The sequence below is a fragment of the Macaca nemestrina genome, chromosome 1 (assembly GCF_043159975.1).
Source record: "Macaca nemestrina isolate mMacNem1 chromosome 1, mMacNem.hap1, whole genome shotgun sequence".
NCBI lineage: Eukaryota > Metazoa > Chordata > Mammalia > Primates > Cercopithecidae > Macaca > Macaca nemestrina.
In genome coordinates, this window is record NC_092125.1 from 170,495,892 (window position 1) to 170,512,227 (window position 16,336).

At 39.8% G+C, this 16,336-nt stretch overlaps 1 long non-coding RNA gene across 1 annotated transcript; it reads left to right on the top strand.

The window, feature by feature from the left end:
- Positions 1-2,656: 2,656 nt before the first annotated feature.
- LOC105495185 (uncharacterized) lies at positions 2,657-6,065 on the top strand. The gene is made up of 4 exons (XR_011609249.1): positions 2,657-3,787; positions 4,035-4,229; positions 4,898-4,997; positions 5,914-6,065. It is a non-coding gene; the product is annotated as an uncharacterized lncRNA (long non-coding RNA).
- The last annotated feature ends 10,271 nt before the right edge of the window (positions 6,066-16,336 follow it).

A 16,336-nucleotide genomic window follows, 5' to 3' on the forward strand; every position in this document is an offset into this window, starting at 1 on the left:
CGGTCGCAATGAGCCAAGATTGCGTCACTGCACTCTAGCCTGGGCAACAAAGCAAGACTCTGTCTCAAAAATAAATAATAAATAAATAAATTAAATAAAATAGTTTGAAAAAGTCCATTTTCAATCAAGTCTCCATGTTCAATATTATTCTAAGTATCTAGACAATTCTATGCCTTCCGAATCAATGTCATGAGGTTTGCTGCTTTTGTATCTGTTTATATGGTAATCTGGAACTATTTCTGCTGTCATATATTGAAAATCGTTTAAGACACATGCATTATTTTCCTCTAACTGAAGGTACACGCAGAAATGATTAAAGAGTAAATATTTGCGGTGAGCCCAGGTCTGAATGGCACACAGTTTCTTTGGTATGCAGATTCTTTTGCAGTTCAGTGTCCTTCAGTCAGTAAACCTGCACTGAATGCCTCCTGTGGTCTAGGACAGACCAATTCAGGTACAGAGAGAAGCCAAAGCAAAGTTGGTGAACCTGAGAGAAGGCACGGTGGTGGTCGGGGGCTCCACATGTTTGCTTTTGCTGAATCTTAGTGTGCACTGAGTGACAGGTAAAGAGCTGGAGAGGTGGGAGAGGGACAGAGAGGATGGGGCTGTGAGAAATGGAGAGGACACCTCCCTGGAGGCCCTTAGGCACTGAGTGGGTGTTTTTTGGGGGTAAGTGGGGATAAGGGCAGAGAGAGACTTAAGGAACTGCTATCCTTGGAAATTCTGCCTAATGGCCTGATACTCAGAGCATGTATCCAACTCACTATAAGCTCCAAAAGAGATTTTGTATAAAGAGGCAAGAAATTTATCTTCTGATTTGATAATCTATAAAATAAAAGCAGAGTGGATGTTCATATATTTCTGCTTAGTATAGAGACAGCTCCTATAAAGAAGCAACTTAATGAAAGAGAATGCTTTTTTGTAAAAGAAATCATCTTTTACTTTTATTATCCGAGTAATAACAGGCAGCATTTATTAAGCAACTACTGTGTGCCACCATTGATGTTAAAGGCTTTAAAATATTGTCACTATCATTATCCTTATGATTGTTAACAACTATGTTTATTCAATATTTACTATGTGCCAGGCTCTGTTCTAAGGGTTTCACATGTTTTAACTCATCTAATTCTAACAATCCTATGAGTTATGCACTATTATTTTCCTTATTTTACAAATGTTGAGACTAAGGCACAGAGAGGTCAAATAACTTGCCCAAAGTCACACAACTATCAAGGTGCAGAGCTGAGGTTTGATGTCACAAAGGGGTCAAGATACAACCATATTTATTAAGGAGGTAATGTCGGCAGGGCACGGTGGCTCATGCCAGTAATCCCAGCACTGATCACCTGAGGTCAGGAGTTCGAGACCAGCCTGGCTAACATGGTGAAACCTCATCTCTACTAAAAATACAAAAATTAGCTGGGCGTGGTGGCGGGTGCCTGTAATTCCAGCTATTTGGGAGGCTGAGGTGGGAGAATCGCTTGAACCTGGGAGGCGGAGGTCACAGTGAGCCGAGATTGTATCACTGCACTCCAGCCTGGCTGACAGAAGGAGAGACTCCATCTCAACAACAACAACAACAACAACAACAACAACAACAAAAAGGTAATGTTATATAACATGCCTACTAAGTTCCTATCACATAATAGACATCCCTAAATTTTTGAATTTTTGTCTCCTCCATCTTCCTTCTTGTCCCCTCATCAACTTACTAGAAGAACGACTTTAATTTACAGAAAGAATCCACACCGATACTCACACTGCTTTTTGTTTTTCTCATCATCATTCTCAGGCTTTTTGGTAAAGGTGCTTATATGATGTGAAACACAACGAAAGAAAAAAAATTCATTTTCTGAAAAAATGTCAATGCTTCATTTACTTACCTTAAACAGTTTAGTGGCTAACAAAAGTAACTTTTTTTTGAGACGGAGTTTTGCACTTTTTGCCAAAAATGTAGCTTTAAAACAGTATACTGAAGAAGTATACTGTTCCTCCCTAGAAGTATACTTCCCTCCCTAGAAGACGAGGGAAGGAGGGCAAGGAACAAACATTGATTGAAAACCTCTTAGCTCCGACGTAGAGTGCTAGAAACTTTATGCATGATTGCTTATTTATTGTTCACAACAACCCCCGTAAAGTATCGCTTATCAGCCCTATTTTGTGGATAGGATGTCCAAGGCTAAGAGAATTCAGACAGTTCCTTTGTTAGGAAGGGATGGAGCCCAGAACTCTCTGATGTCTCTGGTGCTGTTGCCTCCCCCTCAGACCCAGGAACCATGTCTTTAGAATATTGATCCCAGGAAGTTTCCAGCTTGGGACTTCCAACCAGAAAGAGATGATGCTAAAGAATTTACTAAGGCCAAATTTTACTGGCAAAAAATTTACTCTTTTATTACAAACAAATTCCTGAACAACGCAGCTGCTTCCTCTTTTGAATCCTTGTTGGCTATGTTAAGCAGCATTTGCTGAATGCTAATCCTTAGATTAAGCATCTCTTAATCAATTTGTCCATCATTACTTTGAGCTTACAAACTGTTGTTCCATAAATAGTGACTGTCTTTAGGAAGCAGTAAGAAAAGTATCGGCATCATTGTTTGCTATTTCATACCCCTGTGACAGTACTCACTGCCTGTGATGGGTGGCAGAGGAAGGGGAGCAAAGGGGAATGGTTATGATTTCATTTCCACAGGCAGGTGACTGGTGGGCATATAGTAATATTGCTAAGGGCCTGTGCTTTGGCTTAAGGTTAGTTTCTGTTTTCATGCTTGCTTCTCCAACTTGACTCCCTATTTGAGGTGAAGGAAAAACATTTATGTCATCTGCATCTTCTGCATAAAATTGTGTTGGCATAAAATTGTGCATTGACGGATTCATCAACATAACAGTTTTTTTTCATTTTTTTAGCCTACATCATGCTTTGAACAGTTTTAAATGTTTCTTCATTTCTATAGCTTCTTTTATCTTAGGAGCTTAAGCCATTTTGTAGAGGCATTAAGTATTGCCTCAGTCTTAAATAATATGTGAGACAAGGTAAGTAATTCTTGCAGTTCTTGCCAATAGCACGTGAACCCGGTGATGGGGAACCGTGTTTGTGTCCTTCCACACAGGATGCTGGGTAAATACCTATTGTTGAGCCTTTTCTTCCCACTTTAACTGAGGGTAGGAAATCAGATCTCATATTGGCCATAGTCAAGGCTCGTTTTTCTCCAGATTCATCCCTAACCTTCTTCCCTTTCCCAGCACCTCTGGCAGTTTAAAAAGAAGCAGAGTAAAGAGAGTCAGTCCTAAACTCAGTTGCTATGGACTGCTAATTCTAACATTTGTTACATTTTGGGCTCATGGTCTACAATTTCAAGCCCATCTGTCTAATAGACACTGTCTTCTTCCCATTTCTCCTGCTCAGCTTTGCTGTGTTACCCACCTATGCCCCAGGATGCCAGGGAATCTGAAAGCATTTTTTTTTCTGTTGATTTTATGGGTGTGGATACCAAAATCCATGCAGCTTGAGAAAGATGCAGGTTGATAGCATGCTCAAAGAGCTGCTATGGAGTATCCTCTTCGATGGTCTCAGGGCAGTTCATTCACATGGCAATCATTATATGCCTCTTTGTCCAGCATTTTCAAGGTGTGAGCAATATAGAGATTCATAAAATAATCCACATCTTCAAGGAACTCACAGTCAGGAAGAACATAGCCTGCAACACAAATAATTGCAATATAGTAGAAGTGCCAATAGGAGCTCTATGAAGGGCGTGAAATAGGAAAAGCTACACAGAGGAGATGGCAGGTGAGGAGTAAAGAGTTACTATTCTACTGGGGCATCGTTTCGGTGTATGGGTGGGCATAACTGTGGCATTATTGCCCAGCGCCAATCTGTCTCCCCCCAACCTGTGGGAACTTTCAAGGCTAACCGGTGTGTTTTATTTTGATGTTTGGTAGGCTGCTTTGATGAAGTAGTTTACCACTGAAATGTGAGCAACAGTTTGCAATGGACATCTATTGCCTCTTCCTTATCCAGCCTCTCTTTATCCCAGACTCCTCCCCTGCAATCTCCCTCTTAGAGGTAGACTAAAGCTTGGCTAATCAAAGCATCCAGTGCCTTTGACCACAGTAAGAGCTGGAAGACTGGGCACATGGCCTCTTCAGAGCCGCTGAGATGGAAGAGAATTTTTGCTGAAACTTCTGGGAAAGAAATGAACTTTCCTGCTGGACTTTATTCATGAGAAGATGTAAGTCTGAGGCTGCTTCAGCCATATTCCACGGGAGATCGGAACAAATATGGTGGACAATAATGCTGAGTTTGGTCTTTCCTGGTGTCATTAATTTGGCCCCAGATCAAGCTGTGCCAGCAGCTAGGACAAGCCTTGGCTTTTTCTATTATATAAGCTGATGAAGCCCCTTTTTGCTTAGGCCAGTTTGGATTGGGTTTTGAGTTTTTACTCACCCATGGTTAATAGATCTAGAAATGTTTATGCTGAAGGAGAAAACAACCAGGAGAAACACTAATGCATTCCAAATATTTCAAGGATATTAGGTAGAAAAATTATTAGAATATTCTGTGTGTCCCAAGTGGTAGAACCAGAATTAGTGGATAGATTTCAGGTGGTCAGATTTCAGGTCAAAGTAAGAAATAGCTTTTTAACCCTTAGGGTTCTTTCCCAACGATTCAATGTGAAGAAATGAACACTTTTCTAAGTTTCTTCTAAAGTAAGGAGAGTGGAAGGAACATAGCAGCTGCCCCCATGTTAAAAGCACCTCGAAATGGTCCGAGACAATTAAAAAGTGGTCTGATTACCTTTACTAATGCATTGAGATTTCAATACCAGAGCTTTCATTTAGCTTTGCATTCCTCTGTGTTGAAGAGGATGTGGTTACTTACTTACTCTTATTTCTCTAGACACTATGGATTGTGACCTGTTGGTGGGCCATGAAATCAATTTGGGGGTTTGAGAGCACCGTTCTTTTAATAAAACAGAAGAGAATCATCTGCAATAAGGGTAAGAATTGTTTTGTGAAACTTTTAATTCCCTTTTACGAATAAAACACACACATAGAGAGGCAGTATAGAGTCATGGTTAAAGGCAGGAACTTTGGAATTGTACTACTACAGTTCAAATTCTAGGTCTTCTATTTATTAACTGTTTAGAGAAAGAAATGAGAGATACAGGTAAAGAATCAAGCAAGAGCCTGGTACTTAGTAAGCACTCAATAAATGTTAGCTACTCTGTTTTTACCATTATTACCAAATGGATAACTCTTAGGATTCAGAGACTGACTCCTATGGGAAAGAGGTGAAAGTCTATCTCTGCTTTCCCAGTCCCCACATTTTGCCAAAAAACCCGAAACTTTCTTTATGATTTTGTTAGTGAGAAAAAATTACCAGATGTTTCTTACATCCACTGGTGGTGCCAGAGGTGCTACATTGCCAATTACCATCAAAGCCAGTAGCAGGACCATGAAAATAACCAAAGTCATTAGCTTATAAACTTTCTCATTAGACAGAAGGCATGTTTATTTGTCTTTATATCCTAGTGTTTCCCTAAGTGCCTGGAAAATAACTGCTCAATGTTATTAAACAGCTCTTAAATTTGGCCTCTTATCTTTTGATGCTCTTTCTGCTACCTAAAATTTCCCTGTCCTTTGTTTCATTAAGGAGTCTTTCTTGTTTTTTTTTTTGTTGTTGTTGTTGTTGTTGTTGTTGTTTTTTAAAGAAAGAAAATCAACCCTGTTCCCCACCCCAGCCCATACAAAGGCTCCAGGATACTCAAGGATCATGTGTGCACACACGCACTCCACACACATATTTGATACCATATTAATGACTTCGCAATCTTCAGGGATATTGGCTGTTTTTAAGCATCTCTTATATATCCTTGTCACTGAACTCGAGATTTCCCACTTTATCTCATTCAGAACCCATGGATGAACACCATCTGGTCCTGGTGATTTACTGCACAGAGTCCCTCAAGTTGCTCCATACCTTTCTCCTCAGAGACTGAAGAATCTCTGTCAAGGCCGTTCTCTGCTTTGCCATAAAATATGTCCTTGGAACAAGAATTTCCCCATTGTCTTCTTCAATAAATACTGATTCAAAGTATTCATTTAGCTGCTCCTCTCCTTCATCATCCCATTTAACATTCTTTTTTTCCTAATGAAAGTCCCTAACATAACATAGTCACCTTACTAAGATGCCACGGATGCTTTATTACTATTATTATTTATCTTGATGTTTCTACATGTTTTTCGTATTATCTCTTTGACCTCTAACAGTCCTCAGCTGATACAGCTTGAGCTCCCATCAGAGTGTATGGCCTACAAAGAATGTTTGCTTTTCAATAGAGTGGGTTTAAAATAGTTATTGTTGCCAGGTGCAGTGGCTCACACATGTAATCCCAGCCCTTTGGGAGGCCAAGGCAGGAGGATCGCTTGAGCCCAGCAGTTTGAGACCAGCTTGGGCAACATGGTGAAACCCTGTCTCTACAAAAAATACAAAAATTAGCCAGGCATCATGGTGGATCTGTATTCCCAGCTACTCAGGAGGCTGAGGTGGAAGGATTGCTTGAGCCTGGGAAGTCCACGCCGCAGTGAGCCATGATCACACCACTGCACTCCAGCCTGGGTGACACAGAGACGCTGTCTCAAAAAATATATACAAAATAAAATTTTCTAAAAAAGTTATCGCTAGTTTTTCTACTATAAAATGAGAATATATTGTGCCTAGAAAATTTGGAAAATTTAGAAAAGTAGAAGAGGGTGCATGTTTATAAAAAAGCACTTATGATCCTCTTTTGCCTAGATGGTATGTTTCAGGGGCCTTCATTTGCGTTTCTTTCTGAAACCTAACCTCTCTGACTTCCCTCTCTTCTTTGCTTTTATTCTTGTGTGTTGTACTGTGAGGGTATGAGAAACAGCACCTTGTCTATCCCTCAAATATGGTAGGGGGTCTCCTTACTCAGCCTTTGTACAGGATATGTTATGAGGCATGTCCTGCAGGGAGCCCTGGCCCCCAAAAGCTTCAGCTACTGCACATTCTCTATTTTCATGGAATCCCACTTCCCCACAACTACCAGGACCTCACCGGGTTCTCTCTTTTGCATCGAATCCCTCTTTTACTCCACCAGCCCTGTTTGTTTATGTTCTTCTCATGGACCATCATCCCTCCTATACCTCTGCAAATTTCAGACGAATCCTCATAGTAACTGACCTCTGACTTGGCCCCCAGAACTTTCTCTGATGAACGTCCCCTCTCCAGTGGGCCAACTCTGACCAAGGTTCAGGGCCATTTGGAACAGAGCCATGGCAATTTCAGGCTGTTTCCTCCCAGCTTCCCCCTGGGCACTGTGGTGCAGTGAAAGAACATGGCTTTGGAGTCAGACAATGCGAGTTGAATCGTGTCCTTTTACTCTTTGGGGTGGTAACTGAACCTCACTGAACTTCCTAGTCCCTCGTCTGTAAAATGGAACAATAATACAGTCAACTCTTCTAGAACATAATTTTATTATTTATCTAAAGTAGAAGGCATTCTATGTGTTAGGTATTATTTTGAGTGCTTTACAGATACTAACTCACTTATATATAACTCACAATCCTAAGAAAGTGTGGTTTATTTATTCATTTATGTTAATTATGTATTCATTTATAATGAAAGTTTCATTACAAAGCAATTTTTCAGTGGAGAAAAAAGAGTTAGGAGTTAGAGAGTTTCAAACTTGTAATAACAACCATTTTAATTTTTCCTGTGGGATTTTCAATATTAAAATTTGCATTGAAAAAGATAGCTGTAAGTACTGTAGTGGGTTGAATGGTACCTCCTCCTTTCCCCAACAGATATGCCCACCAGGAACCTCTGAATATGTGAATATGACCTTATTTTGAAAAAAGAGTTTTATGCAGATATCATTAAGTGAAGGATCTGGAGATGATGTCATCCTGTATTAACAGGGTGGGCCTTAAATCCAGGGACACACATTTCTGTAAAAGACGGAAGAGGAAAGACATGCAGAGGCAGGGGAGAAGGCCATGTGGAGACAGAGACAGGGGTTAGATTGATGTAGCTACAAGCCAAGAAAGCCAAGGCTCTCAGCCAGCCTCCAGCAGCTGGAGAGGAGTACGACATGGGCTCTCCCTCAGAGCCTCCACATGGAACCTGTCCTGCCAGTGCCTTAATTTTGAAGCTTGAGTCCCCAGAACTATGACAGAATAAATTTCTGTTGTTTTAAGTCACCAAATTCATGGTAATTTGTCATGGCAACCCTAGGAAATGAATAACAAGTATATTTTGTTATTGTAGACTAAAAATCGTAAATAGAGGGATCAAAACTGAGCAGAAACAAACCTAAAAGCCCCAAATTATGAACAAAACAAAAACCAGATCAAAAGAAACAGGTTCCTGGGCCTTTAAAATAAACAGTATCAGAGTTCATAATTACAAATGGTTAACAACAAAACAGAAGTCAAGCCGGCTTCCCAAACAAAGCTGCCAGATGTTGGTCTACTGGAATACCAGCTTTTTAGAGGGTGAGGCGACAATTCCCTGTTACAATTGTGTAGTGACCAAGTGAAGTCTACATGATGTAAAAATATATTCCTTGCTTAATCAATCAAGTTATATACAGTAGTCAAGTACAAACCAGAGCAGAAGAAATCTCTGTATATATCCTGTTTTACTATGAAGCCTACAAATGAAATAATGCAAATACAACTCCTAGGACATTTACTGGCACATAAAAAGTGTTCAACGCATGCTCCCAATTCCTTGTAGAAAGTAGCTGGTCAGAGCTGGTCATCAGGAGATGCAAAGTAAGTGTTTCATAAGTATTGGGGATATATATTTCTTGCTTGAATTACTTTGCACTTTTACAATACTGAATATTCTGTTGTTTATAAACCAGGCCACTAGGCTTCCAATACACCTTATATAAGGCAAAAATGATAATGACTAGGGGACGATATTATGGTATGTTAAGGACTGATGTTTAAACTTTTGTAAGTTAAAAGCAAGTGTTTGTTATTAGTGTCTTCATGGGATGAAATGAATGGAATCCAACATGATAAAACATAACATCTCAGCAAACATTCAAAGATCGTCCTCATGCAAATCTTGTTCATTCATTCATTTGTCCAGTCATTCAGCCCTCTTAGCTAATCATTTGTTATGTGTCCAGAACTACATGAGGCACTCCAGAACTTAAAAATAATGCAGGTTAAGAGTCCTGAGGAACACTTGAGATAAGATGTGTAGTGTCAATTAGTGAATTAGTCTGAGACAGCAGCAACAAGGCTGCCTGATGTCATGGAACAGAGTAAGTGCCTATGAGAAGGGAAGTTTTAAGTGACATTGGAAGGGAAAGCTTTATGGATGAGGGCTTTCAAATTGGGTCTTAAAGGATTATTAGAGAACAGACTTTTAAAATGTGTTTGCAGCTCTGCTAATGACACACCATCCTTCCAGTCTCCAAGCCTAAAAGTATTGCATGGTGTCTAGCACATACTAGGTACTCAGCAAGTATTTATTGAATGAAAAAAATAAAAGAGTGAATGAGTCATCATTGCCCCTCCATGTGGCTCCAAGGCTCATCTTCCCAATACATAGCTCTGCTGCTATCGTTCACCTCCTCCAAAGCCTCAGGGATTCCCTGCTGCTACCCCAGAAAGAGTGGGAAGTGATGAGCCCATAATCTTCAAGTCAAATAGTCTTCGGTTTGGGTTCCAAACACTTTTGATCTGGCCCCATTTCTATTCTATCTAATCCTATCCCTTTGTCATAGCTTTACTGTTCTTTTGCTACCTAAACCTAGCCATGTCTCCCCTGCTGCACCCTCCAACCTCCATTCTACCCTCTGTTCTCAGAACCTGGCCTCTGCCAACCTCTCCAGCTTTTGCTGTCTTGACTGTGTCCTTTAAGCTCCTCACTGCCTGGAAGATACCCCCATTTTTCTCTCTCCTCTGGGCCTTCGCATGTTCTTGGAATGTTCTGTTTGAAATATTCTCTACCATATTTTATCCCCACCCCACCCCCCATTATCAAGCTAACTCCTCTGCATCTTTAGGGCTTCAATTCCGCTTAATTCTTGAAATCTTCTCAGTCTCCCTGGGCTACTGGCCCCACAAAACATCTTGTACTTTTTCCGTGTAGCACACACCATACTCGATTGTAGTGATTTCTTTATAACGGTGCTTTTCTTACCTAGATTGGTGGTGGTGTGAAGACAATGACTATGTTTGCCTGGTTCATGGTTATCTTTGTTGCCTAGCACAGCACCTGACCTAATAAATATCTTTTTTTTTTTCCGTTTCCTTTTCTTTTGTTTTGAGACAAGGTCTCTCTCCGTCACTTAGGCTGGAGTGCAGTGGTACATACATGGCTCACTGCAGCACCAGCCTCCTGGGCTCAAGTGATCCTCCTTCTTCAGCCTCCCAAGTATCTAGGACTACAGGCAAGAGCCATCACACCTGGCTAATTTTTTATTTTTTATTTTTGTAGACATGGTGTCTCCCTATGTTGCTCAGACTGGTCTCAAACTCCTGGGCTCAAGCAATCCTCCCATCTTGGCTTCCCAAAGTGCTGGGATTACAGGTGCAAGCCGCTGTGCCCTGCCACAAGTATTCTTTGAATCAATTAATGACATGTGAAACCTTCTCACTGCATGCTTCTGAGTGGGTAACTTTGCCTCTCTGAACCTCAGATTTTTCATTTGTCAAATGAAAATAATAGTTGTCTCATGAATCTTGTACACTCTAAAGTATCACATAAATATTTGCTTTTAACGACCTCCTGTGAGTATTCTCTCACTTGTCTTTCTCCCTGATCTCCTGCTTCACTCAATAATGGACAACTGGCACCAAACTGGACTTCCTGCTTTTTCCTGAATGTGTCCTATATTTTTCCATCTTTGTGCCATTGCTCATGATGTTACCTCTGCGTGGAATCTCCTTCCAATCATCTCTCCATTTCCAAATTTTCTCTATCTCAGCTCCATGGAATTTCCCTCGAGTGTTTTAGTCAAAAGTTGCCTCTCCCTCTCTTAACTTTTGTGGCATTTTATCTGTCCCTCTCCTAGAGCATCTGTCACTTTCAGCATTGTATTATGGTTACTTGTGTACAACTTCCTGTATAGCAAGTTCTAGAGCCAGTCTTTTTGGGTTCATATCTCAAATCCACCTTTTTATCAGCTATACAATCATGGGCTAGTGAGTAAGCCTATCTAAACCTCAGTTTCTTTCTCTGTAAAATGGGGATAATAATAACATCTATCTTACATGTTCTTGGGATGGGGGACATTAAATCAGATTATGTAAGATCATTGAGCACAACGTCAGACACATAATCAATAATTATGTGCTTAACATAATCAATCTCATCATCATTATAATCTCTTCTCCAATTAAACTGTGATTCCTGAAGGACAATGATGATATTTTTATAGTACCCCTTAATGCATCTAGCCCAATGCCTGGTCCCATAGTTGGTGCTCAATAAATGTTTGTTGAATGCAGGCATAGATAATAGAGACAAATATAGACAAGTATGACAAAATAATGACCTTTTATTTTGCTATAAGATGATGCAAGTTTACTGCATTTTGGGGCTTTTTAGAACTACTGTCCCTGTAGATTTCCCTAACGAGCATGAACATTTGAAAGAGTGTCTAGTAGAATAGGCCCACTATGTTGCCATCACTCTGGAATTTGGAAAATTACAAGCAGAATTAAAGAACAGTATTAGAATTATTTATTCTTTCTATGCCCCTTTATTGCATTCATTTTGGGGGAAATTATCTATTCTTATTTAACAAGAAGATTACATTACATATTCATGGAGAAAGAATTTTACCAATTTGTGGAAACTTTTCTCAGATCTTGCCACATGTTAGATGTCAGGCAATGTCTCATTTGGAGAGAGAAAAAACAACTAGGGCTACTGTGATTTACAGCAAGGCAAGTTCTGAATTTCCTTAGTCGAAAGAAAATGGAAACTACATTAGTAAAATATAGAGGTTCGCTCTTCTAAACAGTCTCTTATCTGGAAAATATATGTAGTCATTTGTCTGACTTAATAGGGGGATAAAGCAAGTTTCACTTATCTTAATTTTGCCTGTAATGAATATTCCAGATGCAATTTTGCTATGATATGTGACTGCTCTTTCATTAACAGATTAGATAATTGCCCTCTTGGAACAGACCAACTTTATTATTTTGCACCTTACTTAATCCTGCAATAATCTAGAACTTATTTGGTTTGCAGAGGTCTGGTTAAAGAAAAGACACTGTGTATACTGGGCACTGAGGAGAATTCATGGGTTTTCATATGTGGGGAAGGCTTTCTGGGAGGTGGCCCATTGCCTGCATGGCACAGCTCCAGAAGCAGTTGAAAGATTTGACCCCATTTAACTGTGCGTTCCATTCATTCCACCTGGTCATGGGAGGATTTATGAGAGTCGGAAGCTTGGAAGGCAACCTGGTATAGAGCTGGGGTTGACAAACTGACCCGAGGGCAAATCCAGTCAACTGTGTTTGTACAGCTCATGAGGTAAGAATGGTTTTTACACTTTTAAATAGTTGGGAAAATATCAAAAGGAGTAATATTTCATGATGTGAACATCATATGAAATTCAGATTTTAGTATTCATACATAAGGTTTTATGGGAACACAGTCACATTCATTAGTTTACATATTGTCTGTGCCTGCTTTGTGCTAAGGTGGCAGAGTTGAGCAGTTGTAACAGAGTCCCTATGGCACCCAAAGCCCACATGTTTACTATCTAGCTCTTTACAGAAAGTGTATTGACCTCTGGTGCAGAGGAAAGAACATTAAAAACCATGGGATCCATTTTGGGATTGAAGCCCATCTCTTCTAGTTACTAGCTCTATTACCTCAGGCAAGGTGACATGCTTTCATTCAATGAACACTGATTGAGATTTTTCTTGTTTCCAAGAGATTGTGCTTGACATTTGAGATGCAGTGATTTCTGCAGCTGAGAGTCAGCAATGCCCACTTTGCTGACTTATTGAGAGGATTAAATAGTTAGTATTCAAAGCGCCTTGTACATAGTAGTTGCTCAATAAAGGATTTTTGAAAGTCTACCAATAACCATTCTACCCTACTATTTTGGAAGGAAATAGAGGTGGGATGAAGAGAGGCAGAAGGATGAGCCAATGGTTAACTGGGAGTTAGACCAGTGGCTCAGGTGGTGGTAGTGTTTAGCAATCCAGGGGGTGAGAGGGGCATTGAAAAGGCGGGAGAAGGGAAGCAGAGACAAACGACTTCACAGTTTTGCTCCAGGCCTGTTTTGTCCAGTTTTAAATTTCAGTGGGAGCCAATCTTGGGTGACACATTGTTCCTTAGCAATAGCCACTAGTCAAAATAGCTAACACTTATTGAGCATACGGTAAGTGCTGGGCACTGTTTAAAGTGTTTTATGCAGCAATCATAGGAGATATTGTATATTTATCATTCAAAATCACCTGGCTCATAAGTGATGGAGCCAGAATTTTGAGTCACAGATATTCTGATTCTGATGCCTTTAGCCATTATATCAGTACCTTTCAAATTAGGGTCTAGGGTTCCATGGATGTATTAACAGGGATACTAGAGTTTTCTAGAAGAGCTTTTAAATTTAGGGCTTCCATTTTAGTGATAATCCTAGAAAGGAAGAGAAAAACAGCAGTAGAAGCATATTCTGAACACTCAAATGACCACCTTATAACCTAACATTGCTCTGTGGCGCCTCTCTGTAAGGGCATTTGTGTTTAAATTAGATGACTTTAGTGGGCTAATGAGGAAGGAATGGAAGAAGCAGACCTAATAGGAAAATGATGTGTTGACACTCTAAGAAGGTCAAATTATATTACTCCACATCTAAGCACAAAGGTTTCACAGCAATTCTAAGAGGAAAACAGGTGGGAGAACCGAATCATCTCATAGCATACAGGGCTACTGGTATGCCACGCAAATCTTGGGCATGTTTCAAATGGCAAGCTGGTTTTAGCAAAACTACAGCCACTATATAACTTGAATTTCATTAGCTATGTGGTTTGCTTATATTTAATTTATAAATTTGCTCTGGGTTTACAAATTGTACAAAAGCTATGTACATAAAGGGGTTTTTAAATCTAGTTGTTTAAAATCAAATTTTATTGCATTTAAGTGATATTATGATAAAAATAATTTCAGTGATATTCCAAATAATTCTTTACTCTTATGTGCTCCTGCCTTATTTCATAATGTAAAGCTTCATCGAATAGGGGCACTCTTTAAATTCTTCCCTAAGTGTTAAAAATAATAGCCCAAAGCTGGAGAGAAGGGAGGAGAAATTTTTCCCTTTAGTGTGTGGATATCCTGAGGTTATCTTTTCATACACAGAAATATGTCCAAAAGAGAAGAATACTGATACTTCAATATGGTTATTAAAATGATTATCCTTTTTCTTTCTGATGTTATTTCAGATCATTCAATTTCCATTTGTCTGACTTTTGCTTACCAATGAGATGTCTTCTCATCAGGGACTGATGTCTGTGCTTCTGTCTTCAGAATGGTTCTTGGCTCTTATTTATTCAGAGGAGCAGAGGGGAAAGGAACTTTCAGTCCCATCCATTCCTCCATACTGAATTGTTATATTTATTTATAGTCTATCTCCCCCACTAGAATGTAAAGTCCATAAAGGTAGGAATTTTCTCTCATTTATTTCATCCAGGGGTTCTAAACTAGGGGCAATTTTTCTCCAGGCAACATTTGGTGAGGTCTGGAGACATTTCTGGTTGCTAAGACTGGGGTGGGACTTGCTAGTGGCCTTTAGTAGGTAGAGACCGAGGATGCTGCTAAACATCTGGCAGTTCACAGGACAAGATCCCTCCCCATCCCCAGCAATAAAGAATGGAGTTCAAAATGTCAACAGTGCTGATGTTGAGAAACCCTCTGTTCAAAAATAGTGTCTGGCAAATGATAGGGACTTGTAAGTATTTTTTTAATAACTGAAAATATAATTGGCATATGCCACGTGTCAAGGAGTAGCGAGAGGCTTTATAGGTGTAGCAAGACAGTACACTGAGATATTAGTTTAAATTTCCATTGTATTTTTTCTGGTCCTGCTTCCAAGTAGGTGGCTATTGGGCTTTCACTGTCCTCAAGCTGTGAGACAGGGCTGAAAAGTGACAGAAGAAAAGTTCTCTGTTTGTCCTCGTGAAGGGTAAGTTACTGTGATTGTGTGGTTCGTCCTTGTGAAGGGCAAGTTACTGCGATTCTCTGCCCTTATGGAGATGGGGGTGTGAAGTAGAATCCCTATAATGACAAAGTTGAATTTCTTTCCAGCCTGAAGCTGGATTTATTTTAATAAAATATTATGTCATTTATTGTATACCTAAATTTGTAGAATAACATTTATATATGGTATACATTATTTGATTTAAACATTCTTAGGACAATCATACAAGATAGGTGTTATTATTTCCATTTTATAAATGAGAAAACTGAGATTCAGAAAGTTGAATTAACTTATTTCAGATCATATATATTATAAATGAAAAAAAAAATCAGGATTTCGACCTCGTTCAGTCTGACTTCAAAACCACAAACCAAGGCTCTCTTTCTGTGCATGAAGGAGGTTTATGAGTGAAGGAACAAACCTGAGCTTCCATACGGTACAAAACTTTCCTCCTAGACTATCCTATTTCTCATCAGGGTAGTTTTTGCTTCTAGAGATTTTTTTTCCCCTAGAGATTTTTTTTCCCCTAGGTGTACTGTTGGTTAATACTAGCAACTACCCCACCCAAGGCATTGCACTCCCAGAAACGGCTTACAGGTTTTATTTCCTGTGTCATCTCTGATCCTTCAGTAGTGGCTACATGTATTGAGAAGAACTCTCAGGATGAGTCTGGGCTCAGCTGGCAACAGAGCCACCATCAGTTAGCTGTGTCTGCTGTTGGGGTTAGTGATGGCACACATTCCTCACATTTACATTCCCTGTGCTGGGCACTAGGGGGCAATCAAAGACGAATAAGGCCCCCAATGGAAATATCCATCCTTCAAGATTCAGCTCCATTTCCAACACCTCCAGAAGCATTTCTGATATCTCAGCTTCTCTCTCTTTCCTGTTCCTGGAGCCACCATATAGTAGGTGAGACAGAGAAATGGGATAGTACACATGAAACTTAGCACTGCTGCAGCTTAGTATTCTTCATGTATGTATCACTTCCTCAGCTGCACAATAAAACCTTAGAGCTCAGTGGGATGTGCTCATGGAGTTCCACATCTCTGCCTGGCCTCACGACAGGCATTCAGTTAACATTTGATTAGCCCATAGTTAAATGAATTAATGAATGAGGTGTGATGCTACATACC